Source organism: Coptis chinensis, chromosome 6 (genome assembly GCF_015680905.1).
Source record: "Coptis chinensis isolate HL-2020 chromosome 6, ASM1568090v1, whole genome shotgun sequence".
In the NCBI taxonomy this organism is placed as follows: domain Eukaryota; kingdom Viridiplantae; phylum Streptophyta; class Magnoliopsida; order Ranunculales; family Ranunculaceae; genus Coptis; species Coptis chinensis.
Window position 1 is genome coordinate 36,086,111 of NC_141461.1, and position 9,068 is coordinate 36,095,178.

At 30.4% G+C, this 9,068-nt stretch overlaps 1 long non-coding RNA gene across 1 annotated transcript; it reads left to right on the plus strand.

Moving 5' to 3' along the window:
- The first annotated feature begins 5,305 nt into the window (after nt 1-5,305).
- On the plus strand, nt 5,306-7,890 carry LOC147492771 (uncharacterized). The gene is made up of 3 exons (XR_015198137.1): nt 5,306-5,428; nt 5,576-5,626; nt 7,823-7,890. It is a non-coding gene; the product is annotated as an uncharacterized LOC147492771 (long non-coding RNA).
- The last annotated feature ends 1,178 nt before the right edge of the window (nt 7,891-9,068 follow it).

A 9,068-nucleotide genomic window follows, 5' to 3' on the forward strand; every position in this document is an offset into this window, starting at 1 on the left:
AATGCATTTGCAATTAGTTTTCGATTTCCCACCAATTATTCTATGAGGTTAGTTCAATGCAGTTACATTCGATTTTTGATTTTATGTTAATTATTTTTTGAGTTAAGTTCAATGGATTTGTATCCAGTTTTCAGTTTTCCATTCATTATTATTTGAAGTTTGTTTGATGTATTTGCATACCGTTTCCGATTTTCAGTTAAATATTTTTCAAGGATTTGCATTCAATTTCTAATTTTCCGTTAGTTACTATCTGTCGTTAGTTTAATGCAATTTGCATAAAGTTTATGATTTCCCGTTAATTACTCCTTGAGCTCAGTTATGTATTTGAATCCAGTTTCCGATTTCCTTATAATTATCCAATGTGGTATGTAATACCAACTTCTACTGATCCATTTGTAGTGTCCTTGCAAACATGGCATAAAAAGTAAATTATGCTTAATTTACTATGTGGGATCATCGAAAATTATCCAGTTTTCGATTTCTCGTTAATTATTATTTAAATTATGCATGACTCACTATGTGGAATCTTCAAAGATTATCTACGAACGGGTGTTGTTATATTAATTATTCTAAAAAATATTTGCAAATATGCATAACTATTATATATTAATATTATATTGATCACTCAACCAAATTTCTTATAACATGAAAACCTCACTCTTCATTAAAAAAAAAATAACTCACCTTTGATAAAATCCTTCAACTTCATTTTTTTTTGTTTAATAATAGAAGTTTGATTGAAGTTTTGTGAGATTGCCTAATAAGGCGAAGTTCATATATATTGAAGCTACTTGAGAGATAAGATAAACATTATTTTAAATGCAAAACTATACTTATCGAGACATTCCCACAACATATAACCCAACTATGTTTTGAGGTTAGTTTAATGCATTTGCATCTAGTTTTTATTTTTTAGTTATTTATATTTTAAGGTTAGTTCAATGCGGTTGCATCAAATTTTCAATTCCGTTATTTATTTTTTGAGATCAGTTCAATGCGGTTTGCATCCAGGTTTCTGATTTATCGTTAATTATTCTTTTCGGTTAGTTCAATACATTTGCATCAAATTCCCAATTTTCTATTAATTGTTCTTTGAGGTAAGTTCAATGCATTTGCATCCAGTTTCTGATTTTTGGTTAATTATTATGTTAGATTAGTTTAATATATTTGCATATAGTTTCTGATTTCTCGTATTTATTATTTGATAAAGTTGCATTTGCATCTAGTTTCCGATTTCCCGTTAATTATTGTTTGAGGTTAGTTCAATGAGTTTGCATCCAGTTTCCGATTTTCCGTTAATTATTTATTGAGATTTTGCATCCAATATATTTTTTGAGATTAGTTCAATGCAGTTGCATCCGGTTTCCAATTTCCCATTAATTAGTTTTTAAGATTAGTTCCACACATTTGCATTATGTTCCCAATTTATAATTAATTTTTCTTTGAGGTTAGTTCAATGCAGTTGCATCCAGTTTTCGATTTCCCGTTAATTTAATCTTTGAGGGTGAGCTCAATGCATTTGCATTCAGTTTCTGATTTTTCGACAATAATTTTTTGATGTATTTGTATCTAAGTTTTGATTTTCCATTAATTATTCTTTGAGGTTAGTTTAATACAGTTGTATCCGTATTCCGATTTTCTATTAATTACTTTTTAAGATTAGTTTAATGCTTGCATTTGCATTCAGTTTCCGATTTCCTGTTAAATATTATTTGAGGTTAGTTCGATGCATTTGCATCCAGTTTTCCGTTCCCCATTAATTGTTTTTTGTCGTTAGTTTCATTCAGTATTATATATATTTTAAAATATTTGTCATTATTGCTTTGATGTAATTTTTTTTTTATTTTCTATTATATATTTTGTGTAATTGTTTTTAACTATGTTTTGAGGCCATGTTAAGGATATATTCGAAATAAGTCGGTGTTTTATCATAGATACTAAAATTGTATGATTTGTAATAGAAAATTAGTTTATACAAATCACCTATTTTTTAGCAATTTTTTTTTATTTGATCAAATATAAATTAGTTTCTACAAATCACCTATTTTTTAGCAATTTTTTTTATTTGATCAAATATATAAGAATTGGAACACTAAAAGTGTTTTATTCGTAGTAATAGAAAATTACCTTATACAAATTACCTATTTTTTTAGTATTTTTTTTTATTTGATCAAATATATAAGAATTAAAAATACACTCAAACTCTCCAAATATAGGAATTAAAAATACACTCAAACTCTCCAAAGATGTTCCATGTGCGTGGGATTGTAGGCTATTAAAAAATACTATCTTTCATATTAGAGTGTCACATATGATAGAAAAAAAGCTAACTCTCATATTAGAGTGACACATAGGAGAGAGAAAATTCTCCTTTAAAGGTCTCTGCTTTAGTATATAGATAGTAGATATATATATATATACCCTCTTCAATTAAGGAAGCGTTTCTAGAGTGTCTACGTGTCAAGGCTAATTAAGAAAAAATAGGAGATAAAATAAGAAACAAATATTTATCTTTATCGTTAGATATATATTATAAGTATACCCTCACAAAGACTCCAATTTTTTTAAAACTCTATTACTAAATATAAAAGCAGTTTTTTCTAAACTCTATTACTAAATATAAAAAGTATGATATAAATAAATAAACAATCCCATCTAGAGTTTTACATACTCTCTAACTTTTTTCTAAACACTATATCTAATTATGAAAAAAACAATCACATCTAGAGTTTCACAAAATCTTCAACTTTTCCTAAACAATATAGCTAATTAAGAAAAAAAAAAAGTAAACAAAAACTAAATTGCTAAAAAACAATAATTTCCACAAAAACGATTTTTCTAAAACCCTTTTGATTTGATTAAGCCATCTTTTGTGTGATTTAGACATTTATTCATAGTTAAGGATTCAAAAAATCACAATTACGACCACAATAATTATGACATATTCCAATTATATATATATATATATATATATATATATATATATATATATATATATTAATTATACCCTCACCAATCTATTTTTTGGAACACTCGCAGGGACTCCAGTTTTTTCTAAACTCTATTACTACTTATAAAAAAGTAGAATATAAATAAGAAAACAATCCCATATAAAGTTCCATATAGTCTCTAACTTTTTCTAAACACTATAACTAATTACGAAAAACCAATTCCACCTAGAGTTTCACAAAAACAATCCTATCTAGAGTTTCATAGAGTCTCTAACTTTTTCCAAAAAATATAGCTAATTACAAAAAAAAAAAATATGAGACAAAAAACTAAATTGCTAAAAACAATAGTTTCCACTTTAAAAAACAATTTTCCTAAAACCCTTTCGATTTGATCGTCATCCACAATGGGATTTCAACATTTATTCATAATTAAAGATTCCAAAAAATCACAATTCCGGGTCACAATAATTACGGCAGAGATTCCAATTAAATTTATAAATTTATAAATTTTCAACACTATATATATATATATATTTATATCAACAATATATATATATATATATATATATATATATATATATATATATATATATATATATATATATATATATAATTTTCAGTTAAAGTGGACGTTGGGCTTAAATAAATTATATACCAAATCAAAACAAATTACATGTGAAAAATTAAATTATACAAAAATAACATCACAAAATATATAATAGAAAAAATGGAAAAAAAATAACGGCAAAGCAATAATGACAAATATTTCAAAACATATATAATACTGAATGAAACTAACATCAAATAACAATTAATGAGGAACCAAAAACTAGATTCAAATGCATCGAACTAACCTCAAATAATATTTAACCAGAAATCGGAAACTGGATGCAAATGTAAGCATTAAACTAATCTTAAAAAGTAATTAATAGAAAATCGGAATATGGATACAACTGCATTAAACTAACCTTAAAGAATAATTAACGGGAAATCAAAACTTGGATGCAAATACATCAAACTAATATAAAAGAAATAATTGTCGGGAAATCGGGAACTGGATGCAAATGCATTGAACTAACCTCAAAGCACTACAAAAAAAAAAGGCTTCTTGCCGTGAGTCTTTTGTCACGGTCATCAATTGTTGAGGCTAAAAGAACCTTTTGTGGTAGCCATCTTCGGTTGAGGCAAAATATGGTGTTTGGCCACGGCTTGTCAGCATTCGCAGCCAAATCTCTGAGCCAGTTTCTCACAACGGGTATAGGCTTCCCGCTGCTACAAGTTCACTTCTAGCCTCAGAAGGAAATTGGGCGCGGCAAAATATATATATTTTTAATTGGTTATAATATATGAATACATTTATAAATGAATCTAAAATGAATAAAAAAGACCCGCGGCTTTATTTGGTTATCCCGCCCATGTTTTCGTTATCTTGCCGCTCAGTATCGAACAAAAAAATTGAAAAATAAAATAGATTGTGTTTTCATTCTCGCCGCCCAAGTTTTTAAGGGTTTTATCTCTCTCTCACCAGTATCAAAGAGAACATGGGCGGCTAAAGTAAAACCCAATTTCTACCATTTCTCTTTCTAATTGACCATATATAGTGAAACCCATTTCCCACCTTACTAAAATCTCCATCCAAAAAAAGTAAATTTTTTTCCTAAGGCTAATTTTTTTCGTAAGATACTCTTTTTAAATCTTCTTCTTCTTCATTAAATTTTGATGAAGTACAAGAACATGATAGTGTTCAGAGTTTTAAGTTGGAAGAAGATTTATCTTTCTGGAAAGATCATAATGTGCAGGTATATACTTCATTTATTAGGGTTTACTTTATTTGTTGGTTAATGTATATAATTTTGGTGTGCAAGCTTAGAGTTACTATCCTGTAATACTGTTTAGTGATAAATTTGTTGTTTTTTTATTGATATTATGTACAGGTTATCATTAGAATACGTCCTCTAAGCAATTCTGAAATATCAATACAAGGCCTTGAAGAAATGTGTTAGACATGATAGTAGTCGAACAATTACTTGGAGTGGGCCTCCCGAGTCTCGTTTTTTACATTCGATCATGTGGCTGATGAGAATGTTACACAGGTTAAGTCTGTTATTCACTTATATGCATTTTGATATTGTAAGTTTTGTAACAAGAAAGCCTATTCAAAGTTGTAGGATTGCCTATGGTGGAGAATTGAATGGGTGGCTATAACAGTTGCATGGTTGCCTATGGACAAGTTACTTTCCACATTACCTTTTGTCATTGCATTGTTCTTTAAGGATCGGGCTGCTTCCCTTTCCTTGGGTAACTTTTTTTCATTTTGAAACTAGTACATATTATTTACTAAAGCTTGCTTTTTGCAGACTGGTAGTGGAAAGACCCACACAATGTTGGGAGACATTGAGGGAGGCACTCGAAGACATAGTGTTAATTGTGGGATGACTCCTAGAGTTTTTGAGCATCTGTTTTCAAGAATACAAAAAGTAGGTTTTTTTAACATAAGCTTCGTATCTGTCTTGGTCATCTAGTTATGCATGTTAGGTTAACATTGTTTGCCTCATGCTGTTATTTATTTATTTATTGAGAAAACCTGTTTTTAATGAACATTATGCTTGAATTGTGTGTCTCAGGAGAAAGAGTCTCGTAGAGATGAAAAGCTGAAATACACATGTAAATTTAAGGTAAATGTTATGACCCTGAATTTACCTATGGCTAATTTGTTAGTTACTTATAGGATTTGGTTTAATTTAATATTTTGCAAGTCTTATGGACAATCTATCCCCCACATTTGTAGAAAAAAATCAGTTCCACACCAAAAAGTAAATGGTCGAACATCAACGCAGTTATATAATTGAGAGCTAAACATCAACGCAATTAGACTATGTAGTATTGCTTTGAGGTTTTTGACTTCATTGTTATGATTTTATTAACTTGATAATCAACTAAAGTGGATAAAGAAGTTATAGGCTGTAAGATGATCCCATTCTTGCTTTTAAAGAAGCTCACTTACATTAAGTATGGCCTAGCTTGTAACCAGTTTTAGAGTTAAGTATGGCTATATTGAATGACTTGAGTTTTGTTGAAACGAGGGTTTTTAGTTGGTATTTTAGCTCTAAAATTGAGAGCTGCGAATGCAATGTTTGAACTGATTGCAACTCATGTTTTTTATTATTTATAATTTGCTACTACATGTGAGTTATATCTTGTCGTTTATGGTTGGTTCAACTATTTGTTAATTTAAACAAATGAATGATGTTAATTTAGCATAAATGTTTCCAAGTAGATTTATTTGCTTGAGATTAGCTTAGTGTGTGCGCCAGTGCCTACTTAGTTTAATTTACATTATATTATGTGACTTTGGTTTTAGATTAGGATATGTTCTTAAGTAGGTTTTAAGTGTCACCTGGGGAGAGTAAGAGGTAAGAGGTACATACACCTCGTGTTTGTGCATTCAAAAAGGGATTATTGGTTCTCTTTTAATCTTATTTGCGGGGATCGGAAAAAAGGGAGACCAGGAAAGGTATTCGGCTCATGGAGAGAGTGCAACCTTACAATTGGAAGCACTATGAATAAGAGGAGGGAGGAACCCAACACGAGCTTGATAAAAAAGCAAGGATAATATACACTTAATTAGAGGTTTTTAGATAATTAAGGAGGGGAGAAAAAAGGCCCGAACACAGTTCACTTTAACTAGATGTCTTTTTCACCTATTGGGAATGCTACTGGGCGTGGAAAAGGTGGAGTTTATATTTGTTGCCCCTCTTCAATCAACTATAGTTCCTTGGTTGTTGACACATGAATGGAAAGGGAAATGACTCCTTTCTTCTCCTAGACCATGGTTGATTCATGAACTATTTTTGGGCTTAATTATCATAGAGTTTGATTGACAACGAAATTTTAGTTAAAACATGAAAAAGTTAGTTTTTGGAATGTAGTTTCCAACGAATCAAACCATGTTAGATTTATTTTGAAAGGTGGGCTGTTCACACTCAATTGCCCGCGTCATTTGAGCATATTAATTGAAATCTAATCACCAACGTGAACTGGTTTGATATTTTCTTGCTTTCCTTGTTTTGTTTAGATGTTCAAGGGTCAGGTAATTAGTTACTTTAATATATCCATTGTCTTGTTTACTACTTGTATTAGAAGGTAGAACAGTGTGGTAGTTTGCATTGGGCAGTGCACTGGACTGGTTTTGAGCTAACTTTTGACATAGCTACTGTCCAAATTAGGTTCAGCTACCTACATTAAAAAGATAGTACTTTATGTCAGTTTTATAATGAATCTAGTTTCGTTGCATTTGGATATCGAAGTCGAAAGTTGTACTTAGTCGAAGATAGACTAGTCTAACTGAATTTTCTACTCGTTTTGCTTTTAATTGATGAGTGTGAATTAAGCTGTATCATGTAAATGTCCCAGTACTATATACTACGTGCCTTAAATTATTTTTGTATCATCTTTACTAACGTCATAACATTTTAGAGTACATTCCATCAAAGGAAACCAACATGTTAAGTTTTCAGAGAGAATGATAGAGAGAACTAAAGAGATCGGTTTCGGGGCGCTACATTATTTAAATGTAAATTTTAGAACTCGTGCATTAAAATTTTATATTTAAACAATTTCAATCAAAGTATGAGATAACAAATATGAGGATTGAGCCAACAATGTTTTAGTGTCATATCCGTATGCTAGTTACCAAGGATATAGTAGGCGTGGTTCTTATTGTTGTGTGTGCATGACCATATGCCGTCTTATTTTATAATTCTTCAATCTTAATTTTTTGGCCTATTACTATTGGATCTTGGTACTTAGTCTCTTCTCAGGTTGGTTCATTCAATCTCGTATAACAGTTGGATTTTGGTTGTATTTCTCAGGTTTGGCATCAATATCGACATCAACAAAGTAATGGGATTTTGGCTGTATTTTATATCTTCTCCGGTTGGTTCAATAAATGTTTCTTTCTATGCACGTTTATTCAAGATTCTACATTTTTTAGCCGAATGCAATCTTCTAATCCTTAGTTGAATGCCATCTTGTAAATTTTGGTTAGACATTTTCTAATTGACCATATCATGTTGGATATAGGTGCACTTGTTTTCTAGTACTCGTCCAAGTTTAGTAACATATTATTTATTTTCTCTTTTTTTTTTCTACGCCATACAAAGGTGTTGGGGAATGCTTAAGCATAACAATCAAGGAAGAAAGGTTTGGGCCATTGTGGAGAGGAAACATTGCAAATGTGATTCATTACTTCCCTACTCAGGTGATATTTTTTTTCTAATCAGATTTTACGTAACGTACATTAACAAAATTATTTTATATCTTGGGTGCTACGTACTAACAGAGTTTCTGTAATTTGCACTAGGCCTTAAACTTTGCATTTAAGGATTACTTCAAGAGGCTCTTTAACTTCAAGAAAAGACCGAGATGGCTACTGGAAACGATTTTCTTATTTCATAGTACATTTTTTCTTTTCTTTGTACCAATTTATTATTTGTTGATCAAATAACATTTTGTACTTGGCGAAGCCACATTCAATTAAATAGAAAAATGTGGGATTTCATTGTTATTGTTGGAATTATTTTGACGCACCTTATACTTGTTTGTTTTTGGTTGGTTTATGCTCCCCACCCACCCAAAAAAATATAAATAAAAAAAAAAAATAATAATTAGGAAAAAAAAAACACTTTTAGCAGCGGCCAAGTTGTGGCAAAAGGTTTACTTGATTTGAATGCTTTAATAGCTTTTTGCAATGGGACCGTGGCAAAAGGTTTTCCCTCCAATAAAAATAACAATACTGCATTAAATAGAAAATACATTTTGTAACTAATGCTTCCGCTGCAAGAAGTTAAACATTTAGTCTGCGGTCACTTTAGCTCGCAAAAAAGAACTCGCCACACCAAATACTCGCCACGGTCGCGGACAAAAAAGTTTTCCTCATGGCAAAAGGTTTTTTTCCGCGAATTTGGCACTTTTAGCCACAGGACCTGACCGTGGCAAAAAGTCTATTTTTTGGTAGTGAAGAAAAATTAATTATAAATTGGAAACATGATGCAAATGCGTGGAACTAATCTTAAAGAATAATTAACGGAAAATCGAAAACCGGATGCAACTGCACTG